This window comes from Sinohyriopsis cumingii, chromosome 11 (assembly GCF_028554795.1).
Source record: "Sinohyriopsis cumingii isolate HCF-2022 chromosome 11, ASM2855479v2, whole genome shotgun sequence".
Lineage (NCBI taxonomy): Eukaryota > Metazoa > Mollusca > Bivalvia > Unionida > Unionidae > Sinohyriopsis > Sinohyriopsis cumingii.
In genome coordinates this window covers 78,701,982-78,726,155 of record NC_142971.1, presented here as the reverse complement: position 1 = coordinate 78,726,155, position 24,174 = coordinate 78,701,982, and the positions used below count along the sequence as shown (strand labels likewise).

The 24,174-nt window shown below is 34.9% G+C and overlaps 1 protein-coding gene and 1 pseudogene across 3 annotated transcripts in view; one reads left to right on the top strand and one right to left on the bottom strand.

Annotated features, from left to right (window-relative positions):
* Window positions 1–24,174, bottom strand: part of LOC149788803 (enoyl-CoA hydratase domain-containing protein 3, mitochondrial-like) — a 433,692-nt gene that overhangs the window by 317,087 nt on the left and 92,431 nt on the right. The window lies entirely within an intron of this gene.
* The window catches only part of LOC149788805 (uncharacterized), a 105,991-nt pseudogene that overhangs the window by 41,770 nt on the left and 40,047 nt on the right, over window positions 1–24,174 (top strand). The window contains exons 8-9 of the transcript XR_016424252.1: window positions 2,434–2,540; window positions 17,237–17,447. The product of XR_016424252.1 is annotated as an uncharacterized LOC149788805 (transcript). The remainder of the gene's footprint in view (window positions 1–2,433; window positions 2,541–17,236; window positions 17,448–24,174) is intronic.

The window sequence follows — 24,174 nt, the reverse complement described above, 5'->3', positions numbered from 1 at the left end:
AGTGCATTGTTAACGGAAGAGATAATGAAGTGCATAGTTTGCAGGGAAGGAATAATGAAGTGCATTGTTAACAGGGAAGGAATAATGAAGTGCATAGTTCACAGGGAAGGGATAATGAAGTGCATTGTTAACAGGAAAGGAATAATGAAGTGCATAGTTTGCAGGGAAGGGATAATGAAGTGCACAGTTTGCAGGAAAGGAATAATAAAGTGCATAGTTTGCAGGGAAGGAACAATGAAGTGTATTGTTAACAGGGAAGGAATAATGAAGTGCATAGTTTGCAGGGAAGGGATAATGAAGTGCACAGTGTGCAGGAAAGGAATAATGAAATGCATAGTTTGCAGGGAAGGAATAATGAAGTGCATATTTTGCAGGGAAGAGATAATAAAATGCATAGTTCACTTCTATTATCCCAGAATTAAATAAAAACTCTTTGTTATTAGTTATTTTAGACAGTAATACTCAGTCAGCACTGTTTTGTTCCCCATGAGGAAAGAAACAACAATAGACAATGAAGAAAAGCATTTAAAAGCACTTGTTATTGTTGACTTGCATGAATCTGTATTGCATGACAGTTACTTTGACAATTCATGTGCTTTCCTTTTAGTTCCATGACATTTTGTTTCATACCTTTTGCATTTGGAATGTAGCTTCATTGTGCACCTATCTTTATCTATTAAAAAAATGTAAATTCTACAGAATGAGTTATATTTGAGCTAATGAGAAAAATTTAGGAGACAAATTAGGTTTGTTCCTAACCAGGGAAAGCCATGAAATTTTGAAAATATTGATTTAAGTCCAGATCGGGTCCTGGAAATTTTCAAGCAACACTTGATGATGGGAAAAACACATAAGTGAGTCCTATCAGTCCTTGCTAAATACACACACACACACACACACACATATATATATATATATATATATATATATATATATATATATATATATATATATATATATATATATATATTGATGAATTTTCAATGCAGAATCCCATCTTATAATTGGCTTTGAAAATGTATTAAACATACCTGTCCATAATCAGATATATTGAGAATCGATGTTTGGACACCAACCAGGCACAGGCAGGGTTCACGAAAACCACTCCTCCTACTCATGATCCATTGCCAAGGAAATTTTACTACTTATCCCTGCATCAAGTAGTGCAAATTGGAATGTTGAGAATATCTGTGTGCATTTTCGACCTGAAGCAAGCTATGAAGCTGAGTGTTACTTAACATCTAGCATAGATAGAATTTGCCAATTTATCAGTCTACAATAGGTCACAAAGATAGGTGACATTGCATATTACACATGAATCTGTTGCATCCTTGTTACTAAAATCAGTTTCTGTCATTAAAGTAATGTGTTCAGAGTGATAAAAATATGAGGAAACCTCTTCTAGTCTCAAGGTTGTGTTGGGGGGAAGTGTTCATTTTAGTACAGGGTTCGCACGGTCATTAAATGTCATAGAAAGTCATGGAGAAATGAAGACCTCAATTCAAGGTCATTGAAAGTCATTGAACTTTACAGATGTTGCTTAAAAAATAAAAAGTGATTGAAAATTTTACTTGAAAATTTTACTTTCAAGTCATTTGTTTTATGTTGTGTGATGATTGGAAACTATTGTTTGATTTTCTGTCAAATGCTAGCAATTCCACTATTATCGTAATCCGCGTGAAGTAACTGGATATCACACATGGCACCCCTTTGACACGATGTCATTAACACTCTTTGACTTCCTTAAGTTTAATTGTCACACTGGGTCCTGGACAAGACATTCTGTCAGTTTCAACATGCATGCGAGGAAGGTTTACAAATGCATGTGTTTAATATGGGCTAGGCCTACCTAGACAATCCAAAAAGACTTGATCCCAACACGGTTCATCTCAGGTGATTCAGTTCGGCAGATAGGCCTACTGGCTGAAGATACTGATGGCAATTTATTTTAAAGCTATGAATTATATCAGATTATTGAAGCTAGAAAAGTGTTAAAAGTGAGAATTTTAGCTGATGCAGCTTGACTGAAATTGAGTAAGTCACGCATATAATTAGAACCACAGGAGTCTGACGTCTTATCAATAATGCACGACAAAATCTCTTGACAACATGAAATCTCCTTATTGGTAATATAAATGAACACAAGGAGTGCAACAGTGGCCACAACCCTCTGCTCGATTCGACTTTTCTCACGCATCTTTTATTGCTTCAGAATCACAAAAAGACTGAAAAACTACACATATACATTCAAAGAACAGCTGTAGATGGCTTACACTTAGAGTTTAGGAGAAAGATGATTGATATTTGGGTCACTGTTACTGAAAGAAGAGAATGGATTTTGCACTAAAGTGTATTTTTTTATATAGACAGTTGATTGACTTGTGGTGGATGCATAATTTGCCAATTACACTGATCTTGTTTATTTATTTTTAGAACTGATTGAGGTTTGGCTAAACTCCATACATTCCTGTGCAGCATCACCAGAAGCGAGAATTCCCCCTGTGATTCTGGTGGGAACACATGTGGATAAAATTTCACAGGTACAGCTTATACCCATTACTATGAGATATATTCAAGTTTTTATTTTCTGTCTGTTTAGCTCTATTGATCATTGATCAGAATAGCTTATGGCATGGCCTGTTGTCCATTTTCTGTCTATAAGCATACGTTTGTTATCGTCACTAATTTTAAACTGCTTGGAGGATTGCATGAAACTTTACGGATGCATTTATCTCATGGTCTGGTTGATCCTAAATGGAAATGATGCCTGTTGGACAGACAGTATGGCCAACACATTGTCCATTTTAAAAATCGTGTTATCACTATTTCTACTGAATGGATGTTAATATCATAATAGGCTTTTCACTAAACAATTTCTTAAAGTGTTGGTTGTAAATAAAAATAGTGACAATCTGATTGCCAATATGGCTGCAACAGAAATCAATTTGAAAAGCTTGCAGTCACCATTCTCAATGGAAAGTCATGATCAACATGGAATGTTCACCAATATTTGTCCCTAACAGAAATATTGTCATTCTTAGAGCCAATATTGCTGCCATGGTGGCTGTCACTATTCCCCCTGAATGGATTATATGTTGACATAGGGTTATCGTTATAAGACTTATTAATGTGTCTAATCAGTCCTAAATTTAACTAGAGCCAATCTGATATACACTTTGATTGTTTTGGGAACTATCTTTAAAATCTTGTTATCTCCATTCCCCTTGAACAGAAAGTCATATTGACATGGGGCTGTCACCAGAAGAACATTTTATTAGTTGCTTTTCGTGCACATGTATCCAGTGTGACTCCATTAATGTTGCCATTCTTTGTAAACGGAAATTATTATCAGTATGGGGTTTTCAGCAGAAGACTTGGTGTATAGTTTAATGTGAATAAAAAGATACTGAACTGACATCCAATATGGCCATCTATGTGGAAATCTTGAAAATATTATCACTAATCCTTCTGTGTGGATGATCACGTTCACACTGAGTTATCACCAAGAGATTTGTCTCGAATAGAGCCCATATGAAAATGGCTTTCATTTCAATGTTTTCTACAGAAATATCATGCAACAAAGAATGAAAAGAGTGACAATATTGAAAATATACATTTCCAGGATTTTTAGGGTTTTCCTGTTCAGGGGCCATTTTAAAGTTCACTGCCTTTGGGTTCGGTCCTTTGCATCATGACGCCTCTACATTATGTCTCTGTGCGGAGATAGAATTTGCCAATACATTGTAATTATTCTTTGCACGTTAAAGCTTAAGTCTGCACCAGTTGGAAGGTACTATGCAGAATGAATCAAAACGTTGCTGACCATATTGTACTTCTGAAGGATCAAGTACTGTGGCATAATATGAGAAATAGAGCAAATAGCCCAAGTTTATTTTCGAAAGGAAAGAAAAAATAATAACATATTTACATTGACAAAGCATTGTAACTATGTTTATTATGTCAAAGCTTTAGCTAGAACTGATAACCGTGTAAACACCACTCTGGGTCAATGAAGCACTGATCACTGTATAGTTGCTGATTAATGTGAAAAGACCACTCTGGGTCAATAAAGTATTGATCACTGTATAGTTGCTGATTAATGTGAAAAGACCACTCTGGGTCAATAAAGCATTGATCGCTGTATAGTTGCTGATTGATATGAAAGGACCACTCTAAATCCGTGAATTATTGTTGACTCTAGAGTCACTGATGAATGTGAAAAGATCGCTCTTGGTTTAAGGTGAGTAATGCAGCTAAGAATTCAACCATGAGTAAATGAAGAGTACATTTATTGAATTGAATATTTCTCAAGGAGTTGTAAGGCTGGTACCTGTAAAAAATTCAGTATAATAAGGATTGAATATTTTGCAAGGAGTTGTAAGGCTATTATCAGTAAGCTATTTAGATGGAATGCAATGTGTAATGGATTTAATATTTCACAAGGAATGGTAACAAGGCTGTCAGGAACCCAAACTTCCAGATTAAACATATGAGAAATTCTGAAAGAATGTTCTGTTTCTCCCAGTAATGCATTCTCGTGATGCACCTCATTTTCCCCCAGGAAGCCCCCCCCCTTTTGATATTCAGGTCACCCATAGCCAACCTGCAGAATATCTAATGGCTCAACTTGCGTCAACTATATTGAAACCAGTGTGAATAATTAACGGTTAATCCATAACATTGCAATTATCTTGTGAAAAAGACTGACTCTCCAAATGCAGCTCTGGCATACTTCCAAGAAACCATGTATTGAGTGTATTTGTAAGCACTTGCAATTGATTGGCAAATAAATGATGCCCTATTTTCTTGTACCAGTCTTTAAATTAAATGTGCGCACATATCAATCATGAATCTGATCAAAGCTTCTGCAGATCCTGATCTGGACAATATGCTATTTAAGTGCGTGTGATTTATATAGGGCACAACAATATCGGTAGAAACTTTTTAAGAGCGAAGAGAAGTACGTTCACTCTAAAAAATGAGTTGGCAAAAATGTTTTCATTTTTCAGAAAAGGACTTGTGATGAAAATGAAAGCACAAGTAAAAAATGTAAAAGGTGAAAGTTCCTTTTGTTTGGTAATATTTGCCTATCAATACCTAAAGCTTGTGTAAATTAACCTTGACAACAGTTCTAATCTGCAGTCTCAAACTATGTGTAGTTAATCTTCATGTAATGGAAACTGATGGCAATGGAAAAAAGAAGCATGCTTGCAAAACATGGCGTCCCGAGTTGTTGAGAGAGACCATGACACAAAAAGTTTAGACAAAGGTTTAGAAAACGTATGGAAATGGTATGGCTAGAGTGAAAAGTTGACGGAAATTTAGTTGGTTAGTTTATAAGAAAACTGAACAATTGAGGACTGGCATTTTGTGACCTCTGCATAAAAGATCTGACTTACGGTAATCGTGGTTGGAAGAGTTTGGAACAACACCTACAAAAGAAGCTGCATACGGGAAATTTGAAGCTCAGAAGGCATCTGGAAAAAGTGTGATTAATTACTATAAGAAGAAAGATTTCTTGCATGATAGAACAGATGTAGCCCTCTGTCAAAATATGCACACTGCATGTTGCCAATAAAAGCACCAGCTTGAAACACAGCGGTTCGTTGCAAATAAAATTAGGAGTCTAACCTGCAGCAATATAACACAAGGGAAGACATGAGTCTGCACCCCTCGGTAGTTCCAATCCGGCTAGATTATCCTAATTGTGTCTGCTAATTTCCAGCTTAAGCCAGTTGTAATCAAGAATAGTTCAGTTTTTAAAACAGCTCGACACTTTGTTCAGTTTGTGATATATTGGAGAAAATGCAATAATACACAGATAAACAGTTTCAAAGTGTGCATGCATACACTGTAGAGTTACACAAGAGTTGTTGTTCTTTAATTGCGAGTAACAAATGGCACTGCCCCTTGTGATCCTGTTGGGGTAGGACCCCCAAATCCCTCTTTAAAGTTTTCAGCATTTTTATGGAAGATCAAAATCATGTCTGAGTTAGGTACCTTACATTTATGAAGATTAATCCTTTTTTCCCCTTCAGCTGGCATATCCCACCTTTATTCCCACAAGCCAGCATATCCTACCTTTATTCTCACACAGCCAGGATACCCAACCTTTATTCCCACACAGCCAGCATATCCCACCTTATTCCCATACAGCCAGCATATCCCACCTTTATTCCCAAACAGCCTGCATATCCCACCTTTATACCCACAAGCCAGCATATCCCACCATTATTCCCACACAGCCAGCATATCCCACCTTATTCCCATACAGCCAGCATATCCCACCTTTATTCCCAAACAGCCAGCATATCCCACCTTTATTCCCACAAGCCAGCATATCCCACCATTATTCCCACACAGCCAGCATATCCCACCATTATTCTCACACAGCCAGCATACCCCACCTTTATTCCCACACAGCCAGCATATCCCACCTTATTCCCATACAGCCAGCATATCCCACCTTTATTCCCAAACAGCCTGCATATCCCACCTTTATACCTACACAGCCAGTATATGCTACCTTTATACCCACGCAGCCAGCATATCCCACCTTTATTCCCATACATCCAGCATATCCCACCTTTATACCCACACAGTCAGTATATTCCAGCTTTATTCCCATACATCAGGCATATCCCACATTTATTCCCATACAGACAGCATATCCCACCTTTATTCCTATACATCCAGCATCTCCCAACTTTATTCCCCTACATCCAGCATATCCCACCTTTATTCCCATACAGCCAGCATATATATATATATATATATATATATATATATATATATATATCTTAGTTCCTTAGGGTCAACTCTTAAGGCTGGAGCACTGTTTACTAATTAACATATTTATTCTAAATTATATTTTGTGTACAAATTCTGCTTGGTGTTCTTTTTTCATTCCTCCATTGTTTAAGTTAATAATGGTAATTCATGTTTATATATATATGGTACAATGTACTGCCGGATGTTTACTTGTGTAAGTTTCTTTGGTGGGAATGGAATTGCTAATTTACTTGTAGAGAAAACTTCACATCATTTTAAGCAATCATTTTTGGAGTTGAAACTAATTCTTGTCTGCGTAAAGCATTACTGATTAAATTTTCGGATATGAACAAAGTCCATCAAGTGATCGTTCCTGATTGTACTAGCTGCTCTGATCAGTCTTTCTGTTATACTCCATTCACTGAATGGATTGTCCAGAAACAGTATATTGTATACCGGTAAGATAGTCATATGGTAAATTTGAAGTAGTATCAATGAAACTGTATGCAAATAAAATAAAGTAATACAATACAACTCTTTCGATTTTCTAAAACCCACATGTCTTGGTGGTGGACACACTGCTCATACTGCTATAATGCTCTCTGATGGATGGATAAATACTACAAATGATCATGGCTCCATGGCAGGCACACTGATACCATCTCCAACATGGAGGGGCTGTTTGACATTACTTGCTGATATTTGAACAGCCAGTGAATGAAGAACACCATGAAAAGACTGAAACGTCAAGCGTAATTTACAACCAGATACCATTTCAAGAATCACTGTGATCATTATTTTTATCATATTTTGGACAGAAAAAGTAGTCAGTACATTTATGTTTAGAAAAGTTTGATCAGCTTATTTTGCAATAATTTAAGTTTGCACTTTTACTGTACACACTGAATCTGACAGCGAGCAATCTTGCACACAGACTTTACAAGGGGCACTCTTTGTAAAGCTTTTCTTGAACAGTATAAATTTATCCCACTGTTTAAACATGAAAAGTATTCCTCTGAGGTATGGACAATTTAATTCTAGATAGACAACCCATTCTGTTTTAAACAAACAAATATAAAAAATCTGAATTTACTCTTAAATGCGAACCATGTGTTTGTCTTAAGCAGTAATGGTTATGTCACAAGGCTGAATGTACATGTGTACAACTTTGACATAGTTAAAAGTTCTGTCTTCCTCTGTACTATAAGGACTGGACATATAATTTATGGGGCTAGTTTATTCTTTCTGATCAAGATACTTTGCTTTTAATTATCACACGATTCATTTGTGTCAAGGAAAATAAGGAATGGCACAATGTCCTTTTTTATATACCAACCAGAGTATGACAGTTGTTTTCATGTACTCCCCTCATTGAAAATAAAATGGTCTCTTCCTATTAAAGACTTGAATTTAGTGTATGTTCTGCCGAAATCAAGGCAGTGATAATTATCAACACTTTTATAAAATATTGGCATCAGAAGATGTTAATTTTGGCTTTGGAAAGTACATTTGTATCAAACTTAGTATGTTGGACTTGATAGCCTTGGAAAGTACATTTGTATCAAACTTAGTATGTTGGACTTGACAGCTTTAATTATGGTCCTGCCATTAAGAATGAAAGTTTAATAATTTCTCCTAATTGATCTGATTTCAGCTTATTGTTGAAATTAATAATGTAGAAATTCATCAAATCTTAGATGTCTAGATATTTAATTTCCAGCAAATTTAGATTAATTTGCATGGACGTTTTCACATGTATATGCTTATTTTTTGATGTGAGAATAAAGAAATATTTGAAACAAAAATCATGGAAATGACGTCAATAACCAACAAATGATTATAACTTATGTATGTTCCAATTCTTTTGACAAAGATATTAAAGTATGCAGTTTCCTCATTGGGGCTGTTGGGATGTTTGATTATTGAGACAATAAATGAAAAAATTATACAAACTAATTTGTTGGATTTTGCATTTGGTATGCTTTTGTAGCTTTCACATATCTTTGCAGCTAATTCCTATAGCCAGTTGGATAAAGTATGTGACTTGTAGCACACTCTTGACTTTGTAACACTAGGTTGCGTATTTGCATCCACTGGCAGGAAAGTTCTTTATTTTCCCTCATGATGCCATAATCTAGTATGTAATTAATTTCCTGACCACTCAAGAACTGTTATAAATTTCAGTTTGTGTATGTCTATTTAATATCAGTCAAATTTTAATATCTTAATTCCGTAGATTTCATAAAAATGTCAGGCTTGGAAAAGGTAAAATTAGGTTAGCATTGATTAGCATTTTAACATTAGTTTTGAAATTAACACTGGTGAAAAATTCTTGAAAACCTCAGACTCATGGCAGGAACAATAAGCTGAAAGCTATAAATCTAGACATTTGGGAAATATTGAAACTTTAACCAAAGTATGTACAAAAATTCTGAACTTAAGTGCAACTAATTTCATTAGCTTTTGCAGAGGTGATCTATATTTAGATTATATGACTCTATCATGCATTTGGTATTATTACTATGCGTAAAATGTTTTGCAGATTATACATGTGGTGTTATTACTGTGTACATTGTTTTGCAGATCATACATGTGGTGTTATTACTGTGTACATTGTTTTGCAGATCATGCATGTGATGTTATTACTATATGTACAATGTTTTGTAGGTCATGCATGTGGTGGTATTACTATGTGTACAATGTTTTACATATGCATGTGGTGTTATTACTATGTGTACAATGTTTTACAGATGATGCATGTGGTGTTATTATTGTGTACATTGTTTTGCAGATCATGCAGGTGGTGTTATTACTATGTGACCATATTTGACCCCAAAGGCCTGAAATATTTTCAGATGGAAGCATTAAATCCAGTTGAAGAGTCAATGATTAAAGTTTCATCTGTCATTGATATAGCAGTGAAACATAACCTGATAATGTTGCAATGCGTGTGTTTGTATTGGTTTTGTATCATAGCTTCTAAGAATTGTTCAGTCATATCGCTACGATTATCTGCATTATGACATTTTATAGTGATTTCTAGCACTGGGACATCATGACGCAGACAAGGAACATCATTTCACACCCAGTCAGATTATCCTGACACCGGGCTGACCAGTTCTAACACTAACCTCTTAATGCTGAGTGCCAGGCTCTAACTGCTAGGCCACACTAGAGGTCTATTGTTGCATTGCATTATATCTTTTCATGGCAGTAGTCACCAGTCCAAGGACAATACTGCATCCTCCAAATAGTAATTGGACACAAAATGGCATGATCTCGTCATCTTTATATGGCTTGGACTGAATCTAAAACACATCAGATCCAAGTCTGATGACTTAGTCCACTTAAGACAATGTGAATATCATCCTTGCTTTGCTTGGACTGAGACCGAATGACAAATCCAATTATGATGCCTTGGTCAGCTTAAGACAGTGGGAATGTCATCTTTGTATGGCTTGGAATGAGACCGAATGACAGATCCATGTCTGATGCCTTAGTCCACTTAAGACAATGGGAATGTCATCTTTGTATGGCTTGGAATGAGACCGAACGACAGATCCATGTCTGATGCCTTAGTCCACTTAAGACAATGGGAATGTCATCTTTCCATGGCTTGGACTGAGACTGAATGACAAATATATGTCTGATGCCTTAGTCCACGTAAGAAAATGGGAATGTCATCTTTGTATGGCTTGTTATGAGACCAAATGACATATCCCTGTCTGATGCCTTAGTCCAATTAAGACAATGGGAATGTCATCTTTGTATGGCTTGGACTGAGACTGAATGACATCAGACCCAAGTCTGAAAACATATTCCACTTAAGATAATGGGAATGTCATCTTTGTATGGCTTGTTTTGGAGACTGAATGACTTATTTTCTCAGAAATTGTGAATAGTAAAATCGTTTTGTGTTCAATCTTTCGAAAGAGAAGATAAAACTACGTCATTAATAAAATGTGACCTGGTGCTCGTGATTTGCATTGCTAGTCACATGAGTACTGTATACATATCTAACAATCCACCTTTTCAAATGTTGTAGAGAAAATAATAAAAGTGTATTAAAGGAAAGTAAAAACGAAAGAACACAAAACTATCCATATTTGTATATTCTGAGAACAACTTTTGGAGTACTGTTGTATCACGTGACCACCACGTTGACATGTGATCTCTGCTTGATAAATGAGACTGACCAGAGTGCTTTTTTTAACAAAAAGTTTTTACAAAAAGTATCTGACTTTCATTTAATATAATTGAATTTCTGTACAACAACATTAAAAATGAGTTTGTTGTTGATATCATGTGAATATTTGATGTCCTCATTTGAGGTTTGTGAAGTCCTGTGACTAGTAATGCAAATGGCGAGTACTGTGTCAGGTTTCATCTACACAGTAGTTACATCTTGTTTGACTGTGGATTAACAACATAATGATTATAATACTTGCCATTTCTGAGGAAATAATGGTGAAAATAAAGGTTAATTCGCCAGAGTGGATTCATACGATGGTCATCCCAGAGTTATGTGTTGGTACGTCACTGTCTTTTGAATTTATATTTGTATTTTTTCAGTCTTCTTGCAATTCTGAAGTGATTAAAGACGCGTGAGAAAAGTCAAATCGAGCGGAGAGTTGTGGTCACACTTGCTCTCAATGTGTTAATTTATATTACCGATAAGGTGATTTCATGTTGTCAGAGATTTCGCTGTACTTTATTGATAAATCTTCAGACTCCAGTGCTTGAAACTGTAACACAGAAAATCCTTTTTACTATGTATCTGTTAGAATCATACAAATGACTACATTTTATAAAAGATGGAAATGTATACCTTAAACAAATTATGCATCTGAATCAAAGTTTCTAATTTTGCAAGAAGTTGTCCCACACGTAAAAAATCGTCTGCTGCCCAACATGTCAGCTTGCCACTTGAATGGGATTCTCACAAATTTCCTGGCATATAGTCTATTTCTAAATTCTTTAGTATTTTTCCCCATAAACAAGACGTAAACATATTACACCCTATTCATTGTTGTTTCTCTTCCACATAATAGCTCATTTTTTTAATAAAATATTGAATTTTACTAATTGTTTTACATGATTGGTTTAGTTTGCCTTAAATCTCTTGTATTGGCATTGTTACATTGAATTTTGTAAAACTAGCTACAAACCTGATCAAATTACTTGACTGAACTGCCAACAGAAACAGTCCAAGTATTTTATTTCTATTGACCGATCAATAAACATTACATCTTTTCAAAGCTGTGCGCAGAATTGGCCGATATGTCACAAGTCATGAAAACACGGTGGTGGTATCCCATGTGTTCAAAATTAATATTATTTAGTACAGAATACTGTGGTGACATTTGCCTCTTTTAAAATGGTAAGCATTACAAAATTTTATTTTCATCAATCGGTCGAATTTGGTATGCGTTTTACTTCAGTATTGGAGACAGAAACCTTAGGTGCGTAGAAATGCCTGATAGTATTGTATATATTAAAAAACTATGAGCTGCTGTATCAATACATGTTTGGGAACTGGTTTAACGAATTACAAGAAGACATGTTGACTTTTCAGAAAATTCAGTCCTTTTTTATACAACAGTATATAAATGTGATGGTCTTTTGTCAAACTTTAAATCAGTCCTTTTGAAAATGTTTTTCAGATGATTGATTTTTGACCGGATCATCTTAAGGAGATTAGGTTGTTTGAAAAATCCTTTTTGAGATTTTATTGGCACAGATAAATTTATGGTTAAACTCTTTTCGTTACAAGGCAAGATTCTGATTATTTGCTTTTATATTTTTTTCATACTGTAATAGGAAATGTTACTTTCTATCAATATATATATATATATATATATATATATATATATATATATATATATATATATATATATATATATATTGCTATATAATTCTTTAGAATTAAAAGTTTGAAAGGAAACAAAACATAATTTATGTTCATTATGTTGTTCTCACTTAGCAAGATAATGCAGCTAAATACAGTTAGACTTTTTATTCTGTACATTGAAATAATTTACATGCTAAATTATAGGAATATAATCAGACTTGTTTCATGTGATACATTTTGTGGTTTGGAGAGTCTTGAAAAAGAAACGTCTTTAGATTTAGAAAATGCATGTTTTATAATCTCAAAATGTTCTTTAGTTCCATTCAATAATGGTTTGATGTGAACCTTGAAAAAAGTAATTTCAACCTGGAAAAACCCTGGAAATGACCTGGAAATTTATCTTTGGAAAAGCGTGGGAACCATGCCCATCTTAAACACCATTGCATCTGTTTTGGTTTGCCTTTGTTCCATCCGGTGGATAAGGTGAGGGAAGAAGAGGTGTGGACTTTTGATAAGGCAGAAATGATGTTTATCAAGTATTTTCATAAAGTCCTACACCTTCGGGATCGTATTAGGATCTAAGTATCAAGTTTGGAGCGGTTCTGTGAGGAACAACCCAAATCAGACATGCTGTTGTTTCTGCACTCATGAATCTTGAGGGAACAAACTGAGAATGGTTTAAATAACAAGATGGTGCTAGACAGCAGAAGGGTTGGTATGCCCCCCCCCCCACTTTAGATTGGTGCCTCTCATGGGCATTGTTTTGGTGACTGGGTCTCCATTAATGGTCACAAGACTTTGTACTAAAGGTGTGGACAGTAGTTGCCATAGCCACACATACCATTCTTTTTTTTTCTGTCTCCAAGGAGAAATCATAATATCCAGTACTAGAGGCTGTTACATTCCTATGACATCAACACATGCAATTCATGATGACACTGGCACTCAGCAGAATCCCATCACTCTCATAAACGTTATGCTTTGAAGACATCGACAGTCTTTATTGAACAAAACTAACATATTTTATGCGTTGCCCTTCCTGGCGTAGAGATGCTATTTAGAGAAATAAACCTAGCTGTGGTCTTGTACATTTGAGGAATAAAAAGGCCTGGCAAAGCTGCACCCCAATCCCAAAAGGTTGACAACCTCCCCTATAAAACAAATTAGGCATGACAAAACATCAGTGCCAAAATCAGTTCCAGCCTAAAACTTATTTTCGTCTGTCTTTCTCACAAGCTTACCTGAGGTGATGGGTCAGGAACTCGATGAACTCCCATACCAAGTCCCATTCTTCCCAAGATCCCAGTAGGTGCAACATGAAGACTTATTTCAAGAATTTTGATCAGACCTCTTGCATGATGCATTTGTCCTTTTAACAATATGGAGAGGTTACTAGTAGATCTATAAAAATTTTTAGGAACCTTCTACTGGGTGGCTATCAATCCAACTGATTGGAAATCTGAATACCCAGTCAAAGGGAAATTATATTGAATGTGAACTTGAACTGTTTTATTGTAGGTTCATACATGCCAACCCCTGAGATGGGTAAAAGCATAAATATTACTTATGTAAGTGGCAATCTGAGCATAAAAAGAGCAATTTATGTAGTACATGCCATAATTACAGAAAACTCTATGGAAAATATGCATTTATTATTGCTACTTACCTGGATCTGCAGTTAAAATACTTGTCACAAATCATCTAAATCCATGTATATTAGTTGTTAGTATGAGAGTATAGACACAAAATAATTAGATACAAAATGTATGCATAACACTCACTTTAATTAGTCTGCTTGTCTAACTTTCGCTGAATGGTCATGAAGTCCACAAATGATCAATGCTGTATTACAGCACTGTCAAATTCTTCTTTCATAATTTTTTCAGTGCTATTGATTTGGTTTTTTTTCCTGATGCAACATGTTCACAAGTTTAACAACATCCCTCTCCTATCATTTTTCAGTCATATAACATCCTTGAGTCACATTGATAATGCCCATATTTCTCAATATCTGGCACTTTTTTCAATTTAAACTGGTCCACCATGTATGTGTGTATCAACATATAATGAATTTGTGACACATGGTTTCACATTTAAGAAACCCATCTGTTTTCTTGGAACTCATTCATGTACAGTTACTATAAATAGAAAAGAAGGAAATTACATGGCAGTCTAATGACTGATAAAAGCACAGCAACCAATAGTCCCACAACATGAACCTCAAACTTAGTCTTCTGTTCCTTACAGCACTCCACTCCATTACTCTTTGTTAAGAAGGACTCTCATATCTCTATGGCAAGAATACACTCTTCTTGGCATGAGCGCAGTAGAGAGGGTGAAGAAAATGCATAGTTTGGGACTCTATTTTCACATTGTGTTTCAAAGAGAAGGGGAAAGTTTTGACTCTTCATCCACTTTTCCTCTCTGGATGAATTCCAGCATGAAATGCAGTTCATTGAACTCAGTCAAGACTGCCATTAGGAAAGATAGTTGGGTGGTCTCTATTGATCTTGATGATGTTTATCTTCCCATTCTCTAAGCCCATAAAAATGTAAAGTTTTGTCTTGATTGGAAGGTCTTCCAATTTCAGACCCTTCCCTTCAGTTTACTTTCCAGTTCCTGAGTCCTCACCAGAGTAATGGGTGTAGCATGTAGTTCATTTAAAGACCTTAAGTTTTCTGTCCTACAGGACTTCATTAACTGATTAACGCACAACTGTCACAGATATATGAGATTCAGAGAGGTCTTATTCTGTGTTGGATGATGCTGACTTGTCAGGGCTTAATGCTCAAGCAGAAGAAGTCAGGTGCGATCCATTTTTAGACTTGTGTTTATATTGTTGAATAATCCAATTGTGGATTAAATGTCTAAGACATTGTTACATCATGGTTGCTTCATACAACCCTTCAGTCATAAAATGACTACATGTAAAGCTTACCTGTAAAAGTCTTCTTTCTTTCCCTAGCATTGTTGAAAAGGTGTGAAATCCTTGATTTTCATTAGAAAATAGTTGCATATGCTTTGTTGGTAACTATGATTCTATCTCTTTTGTGCTAACTTATATTTCTGACCAGGAATCTGCTACATTTTGTAGCACCTCTTCCTGCTGAAATCCCCTGTCTGAGTCATAATTATGCTAATGATGATGAAATTAGACTCTTACCCAGTTAGAGATAGATAATTATATCTATTGAACTTGAAAAGAAAGAAAAAGTCATAACCGTCTGTTCGCTGAGAGGTATTTATGATATTTTGACAGCCACAATCTCAAGATGCATTGTTTGGAGTATTAAAGAACATATCATTCACAGTGAGAGATGTATTTTTCATTAAAATCAAAGTTAGTGAGGTAACATTAGTTGCTACATCTTGGTTCTTTTAGAATAACTCCACTCTGGATGATGTCATAAAGGTGGTTTTCTGGCATTCAACTCCACATTCCTGTCATCTTAACTTCTATTAAGAGTACACCATTATTAAGTAAGGGTATTGTTAGTCCTGTTGTATCAGACTCACATTTACCTTTGATCAATGGTACATGGTTGTGAGGAAATCTTACAGTCTAGTTGCACCACAAAACATCAAGCCATTCTCAAGTCATCAGTAGAACAGCTTGATGACAACAATGACTGATTCACCATACAGTTTATCTTAGGTCATCGGCCTCTCATCAGACTGGCAAATTCAGCAATGTAATGATATATATATATGAGAGAGAGAGAGAGAGAGAGTTGTTATTGCTATATGACTGTAGCAATCTAGGGGATGAAACTAATTTGGCAGTACTTACCAGCAAATGATGCACAGTTCCCTTCGCCAACCCTACAGGCATCTTTCAGGTCAGTCCAAGTACAAGAAGGCAGATTATCATAAGCAGACTTGGATATTATACTAGGATGACATTACTTTTTATTCTAGACCTGTAAATTCGTGCAGGGAATAATGATATTGTAATGGGGACTGATACCATAGGAAGATATAATGCAATGCAATGATAGCAGTTTGTGTTAAGTTATTACATAATTCAAGTTAGATTTACCCCCCAGATACACACAAATGCCCAGCAGAACCATACTTTGTTTAGTCTTAGTAAAGCATTATATGATTAGAAGATTTTCTGTGTTAATACAGACACAGAACCTGGTCCATGTCGATATCAACCATTTGGTGTAATAAAATTAGTACATGACAAAACCACTGTTATGAAAACATATGTAGGAGTAATATATGTTATAATGTAAAAGGGAAGTCCAGTGTTAAATTTGGACAATATATGCTTTATCAAACAGTTTCAAAATGGTATGCATGACAAAATTCTAGGAATAGTATATGGTGTAAGCCATGAATGTGCTACCTGCTGATTTGCAAGTAACAGGTAACCGATTTTAGTATTGCTCCTTAATTGACACATGTACAGTTCCAACATTTAAGAGATTTTGCACATTGTATGTTCAGGTTTTTACACATTTAAGGCAAATGTCTTTTGTTCGGGTACCCTGGTCACTGATCACAGAATCAACAGGTGCATGATAGGTGTTTGCTAAACTCTTGACAGACTTACTGTTTTGTATATTTTTTTGCAAGTGAGTTTTAAGTCTTGTTTACTCTTCCTAGAAACAATCATCAGCAAGAGAAAAAGAGTCAGAGACAAAATCCATGATGTCTGAAACAGGAGAGTTCACCCTGCCTGCAGCCTCAACATTTTCTGCCACTGCCTATAATGAACAACCCAGGGCCTCAGCCATCTTTGGAGCTGATAAAAAGTTTTTTAAACCACGGAAAACAAAAGGAATAGTAGAAGTGACATCTGTCTCAAATATAACCGGTAGGTAAAAGGGATGCATGAAATCTATGAATGATTATTTATAATAAGAGATGCACGTTTCTTCTGACACTTATGGTGCAGTGATTAGGTCAGATTTGTCATTCATTTCAATCAGACTGGAGATAAATATTATCTTAAAGTAGCTATATTTTGAACAGCTATTAATTTATACATTGATTTTTTTTTCAGGAACCACATAAAAGTGTCTACTTAAGGAAGGTAATTGTCTAATGCAGTGTGTGACTTCGACAGTAATTATGTTTCTATTCTGGTTTGTTGTCATGTAAGATTTGTGATCACCTACTACAGTTGTAGCTTCTACCACTCAGTTTATGATAAAATAACAAAGCTGTATGAAGCACATGATCACTTAACAGAGATATTACCAGCCTTACATGGGAAAAACAGTTTTAGAACTAAAACATTATTGCTATAATTTCTACAATAATCCAGTTGTGGGGACCATTTTAAATTGACTTTCGAAGGCAGCATTTAATACAAATGTAATTTCTACATTAATTTTCATAATACTTTCCACAACAATTATGTTTTGTACACCACAAAAAAGTGGCTGTTCAAAGCAGGGGCTCGATACAGGTGTACTTTCTACAGCTTTAAAACAATGGTTCTGTATGGCATGTGAATGTTTTGAAAGCTTAGACTGTACATTGCAGGAGAGAATCGCACTGTATTGTAGCACTGGTCTTAGGATCAGTTGCTTTCTTCAATCATGACACACAATACTAGATAAATAGAAGTGAAACTTCACTTACAATTGCTGGACTTAGCCAGTATTAACACATTAGGCAAGCATACAGTTTTTTCGACACTTGAAACAATCAAGAGTAAATTATGCATGTACCCATGCAATGCTAATTAACATATTTCATAACCTGTTTCAGAGTCCTTGATCATTGGCACAATTAGTGTGACTTAAGTTGCCATGACAATTGCTTCTCATTTGTTGCAATAGGACTTAACTAAATTAGATCAAGGATTGGAAAGTTACTTACGATCAGTAATGACTGGCAGTAAATTAGTAACAACCAAAATTTGAAGGTTGGCATTTAAAAATGAAATCTGCAGATGTAGATCAATAATGAATACTTTCATGTTGGCACCTGATAATACCAGTGGATAAATAGTGCTGCATCTTGAGTACCATACATTCAGAAAATTTGTCCTTTGTTCACAATATGTTGAATCCCATGTATCCCTCGACCACTCTCTCTCTCTCTCTCTCTCTCTCTCTCTTAATGAGATTTATCTGAAATAAAAACAGAATGCATGAATTAATAAAAGTATATATTGGTATGTTGCATTTACTTGATAATTATATATGTTCTATAGCTGTCTAATTTTCTCTAAGTTTTTTAAAAATTGTTATTCAACTGGTCAACACACACACACACACAATATAATAGCAACAAGGCATGGAAGTTTTTGCAACATAAACCAATTTTCCTGTGGATTTCAGTCTTCTCTCTCATATGACTTGTCCCAATTTTTACCTAGCCTCAGCCCAGACCTGCCAGCCATTTGCAGTAAGACTTATGGAAATGACCTGTAAAATACAGAGTTATACAATAAAAGCACAAGTTATGAAAATTCTTTTATTATAAAAACCATATACTGGCTTGACCATGTTTGATTTTGATCAAGGTATCATTTTAGTTGAATTGGTCAGGGAACCAGACTAACATTACTGTATTACCTCAGATATTTTAAACTGTGCATATTTTGTGATGAAAACTGTCTGCATGATCAAGCTGGTGATTATTTTGTTTTAGAGTACCATCGAATAAGTGACATGTCAGGATGAAAAGGAAAGTAACCTCTTAAAAGTTTTAATAGTACAGAACTATACTTGGGAATATTTTGATTCTTGTGCAAAAAGTCAGGAAGGGCAACAATTGCATTCAGTGAACATCACTGGTTGATTTCATTATGTCACATAGTGGGAAAGCTGATTGCTGTAATGAATATTTAAAAAGGATTACATCAGGCTGAGGGACAAAAATATTGACCATCATAATATCATACTTGTGAACTTGTAACTGTATGTTTTCCAGCTTAACAATAGCAGTACATGCTAATTTCTTTCACCTTACAGAAAAGATATCTAAGTTGTGGAAAAAAATGACTGCCTTACTTATAAGGTCTTGTTAGAGTTTTCAGGTCGGCTGAAACCTGATTCACACAGTGCAGTCAGTTATTGTAGTGTGAAATTATTTAGGCACTGGGAAGTGCCTTTTATGGTGCTGTAAATATTTACAAAAATACAATTGGATGAAATGGACATTTGATACAAAACGTCTGCAACAAAGCATCCATATTCCCATATTGTTATTAGTTGTCTCTTTTCGTTACCCACTAAACATGTATGCATATTTCTCTTTCCCAACTTGCTGCCTCTGCAGCCTGGTGTAATGGCATTATAGTTCAAAATTTAGTGATCACATTTCGTCTTTAATTATGTTCCTAAGACACATTAACATTAAGAATGTGTCTTCTACTTTCCATATCTAGCCCAACTTAAATACGAAAACTTGTCTTTTCTGTCTATATCATGTAGGCAAAGTCCATTAACTCTTGCTTGTTTCCTCCCCCTGCTGCCAATAGGTGTTGCTAGCTTTTAAACTTGACTATCTTACAGTTAACATTTTAAAAATCTTCCGATAAATTCATGACAATGTCAACGTAAATTTTAACCATTAATCAAAGAATTTTGATTTCTTTGTTTATCATTCCCCTTGCTGTGTATACATTAGTATGAATTTTTTCCAATATTTTTGTGAATATGTTACTTTTCTTTACTATATAATTAGAATGCATGGTGCACCATTCAAAAAAATTCAGCCTTTATTGCCATAGGGGTGAATTTAGCCTTGAAAATACATTACACTAATGGCTGTCAAACACTGTACATTGCAGTATGGCTGACCATCACACATTTTAAACATTTTCATTGCTATGTATATTTTGTTTCAAAAGCATTTGCCATTTTCACCTTCTTTTGTTTCATCTATATCAGTCCTGTATCTTTATCAAAATTATGGAGTTTTGTTGTCACCCTATTCTGGTCGACTTCCTCTATGACAACAGCTGCTTCTCTCGATGATCTCCTCCAAACGTATATTTTAAATTCTTTTCTTCTCAAGGGCAAAAATGTTATCATTTTGAGTCGTCTTAGTTTCTTTGTGAATTGGGAAATATCCAACCATCACCCAGCAATATGTTATGTCTATCAGGGTATGAAGTGTATAAACAATATCAGACTGGTATGACTCTGTCATCTCCATCATTTCACAGTTCATCAAATACACAAAATCCATTTACAAATTTTAGTACCCGCATTTCAGAGAAAAACATTATTGCATCTCCTTGGGAAATTCAGTGCAGCAGTGGATTTAATCCTGCAAGGTTGCTTATAAATTACATGTCTTTTCATTCCATCAGAAACTAAATGATCAATGTCATTGAAGTATGATCATTCCTGTGTCATTATTTCAACTATGGTTTGCTCTTGACAGGAATTCTTTTGGAAAAGTCCCAATTAGAAGCAAATATATACAGACTGCAGTATGTACTGGTTGGAAACCGATCTAATGCCAGAGCAACAAATGTGTACCAGGGAACTGCCTCTTCACATCAGCCTCCATGAAATGAAGGCTATCATTAATGCTTTTCGGTTGTGGAAGGAATGACACTAGGGGAAGTCAGTCCTAATTATACATATCTGGCACTACGGTAGTGGTAACTGGCCTCCTCTAACAAGTGGGCACAATATTAACTGATCTGTTCTGACTGGTTTTGATAGCTTTTTATGGGTGCAACCAACATAAATTACAAAATCAGATATTTTCCCAACAGGCTCATTGTCATCACTGACATTCTCTCCACAAAGGGTGAGATAATTCATTCAGAATGCTCCGTTCATCGATCAATTTTTCATAGAAATTTAAGCATTTTGGGGCAATGATCAACCTATGTTGCGACATGGTGGAATCACAAATCTCCTACTTTTGTCCAATCGGTTTCGAACCCAGAAGATTGGGTTTTTGATGTAGTATAAGCCAGCTGGGAGTAAGGGTTATAGGTCTCATTCTACTCCTCCCCACCCACCCCCAGTCTTAGTAGCACAGATAATACAGAAAATTCGGGGTCAGATTTGCAAGAGAATTCAGATAGCCCCTCTCAGTCATGGGTCAACAGTTTGCTCAATGTCGTGATACCGTCCACCAAATCTGTTTGGACAATTTCATTTGAAGATATCCACCCTAACCCAGTTTGTCTTTTCCTTCATGCCTTCCTGTTGTCAGAATATCCTTTCATGACAAAGAATTACGCTTTTGATTGTGGTGGAATCGTGGACAAATGTTCCCTCCTCTCTGATGGCTTAAGAGGAAAAATGGAATGTTTCAGTGACTGAGTGAGGAACATTGTCCCATGATTGCCTCAGTCCCTCGACTGGCCACGCTGTTTATCTCGCTCTAATGAGGAATGTAATTGGGCAAAGATTTCATCGCCTAATACCATGTCTTCCATGACTGATGAAGTAATAGTCATGATTATACAGATCTGTCAGACCTACTATCAAAATCTGATTAAAATAGACCATACTCGCACACCTTTTTCTCAGAACATAATGCGTCATGCGCCTGAACACGTGTTCTATAATGGTGAAAATATTATAACCTTACATAGATGATATTTAAAACCATGTGCTTGTCATATTTACAGAATGTTTCTTTACAAGAATAAAACCGAACTCCTCAATCAGAAGAAAATCTAATAATAATACTTAACTTTGAAAGGCAAGCGGGAAATAAACATGTAACTTAACATGGAATATATAAAAACATAAATCTTTATGCTCAAAATACTACAATTTAAAACTGTAGTATTTTGAGCATAAAGATTTATGTTTTTATACATTCCATGTTAAGTTACAATAATCCAATAGATGCAGATACATTGAAGAGTTTATTTCCCGCTTGCCTTTCAAAGTTAAGTATTATTATTAGATTTTCTTCTGATTGAAGAGTTAGGATTTATTCTTGTAAAGAAACATTCTGTAAGCAAATGAAGATTATATTGCATACAAATCCAGGTATATAAACAATTACTATGTAGAACATGGGAAGGGAAAAGAAGGAAAAGAACTCAAATGCAGAACACAGATGGATATAATGGTTAAAAAAGAACTGTTGGTCTCTTTAGTGGAATAATGCCATTATAAATTTATTTGAATCATTTTAAGTAAGCAAATCTTTATATTACTGAGATTCATGTAAATTTTCATGCTAATTCCTAAAAACTAACAAGTTTTGTAAAACATAGTAAACAATTTAATTACCATAATTATAAATAAAGATATGAGAGCAACTTACCCTTAAGTATTATGAGGTGAATCCAAACTAATCCGTATGATGGTCTATCTTACACTTATAGTATTATGAGGTGAATCCAAACTAATCCTTATGATGGTCTATCTTACACTTACAGTATTATGAGGTGAATCCAAACTAATCCTTATCATGGTCTATCTTACACTTACAGTATTATGAGGTGAATCCAAACTAATCCGTATGACGGTCTACTTACACTTACAGTATTATGAGGTGAATCCAAACTAATCCTTATGATGGTCTAACTTACACTTACAATATTATGAGGTGAATCCAAACTAATCCTTATGATGGTCTAACTTACACTTACAGTATTATGAGGTGAATATAAACTAATCCTTATGATGGTCTAACTTACACTTACAGTAGTATGAGGTGAATCCAAACTAATCCTTATGATGGTCTATCCTAAATGAATGAATGAAAAGTTCCATATAAATTTCAAAACCTGAAATATATTGGTCTTCCAATGACCATGATGTTGTCAAGATGGTCTTGTCCAGAATTCCTTAGAACAATGTTTAACAGTTCTAGGATAATATTGTAGTCCAATAATGAGCACTTTTAATTTCCACTGAACTTTCCAACAGATGTTTTTGTCTCTCGAAAAATATCTAAAAACTACATAAAACATGACTGCAGATTTACAACAGGAACACAAAAATTGAAAATGACGTCAAAATCAGAAAGAAACTAATTACTTAATTCTCTCCTGATATATGTGAAATACAGTAACAGTAGACCTCACGTGACAAATGTCACTATTCACATTGCATCGACTTGGACTTTTCATGTGACCTAGCCCAACCAATGGGAAGTTATAGCATTATTCCAGAAATGTCAAAACCTATGAGGCTCTGAGACATTAAGCCATAGGTGGTATCAAATCTTATTATTAAGATTATTATTAGTAATTGTCAACACATTGGATCTATTTATAGATCATGTGTAACTACTACACTTTTAAAATAATTAGGTTATGTATGCAAAATTTAACTAAAGAGATTCTGTACAATTTACTGCCATGAATAAAAATTATAAAATTTAAATAATATCATATACCAGGAGTTGCAAAAAAATATAGTTATATATAACATGACAAATTCATGCATGTTAGTTAGGATTTATCTTAATGCCTTTAATTAAAGAAAGTTTTCAGATAATATTATTTTCATGTATTCTGGCTGCTAGTCATGTATTAAAATTCATTTGGTGTTATGTTTCGCATATCTGGAACATAATTTGAAATAGTTTAATTTTTTTAAATTTAACTTACTGTAATAATTTACCTATCATACCACGGTTTGCTTAATTTT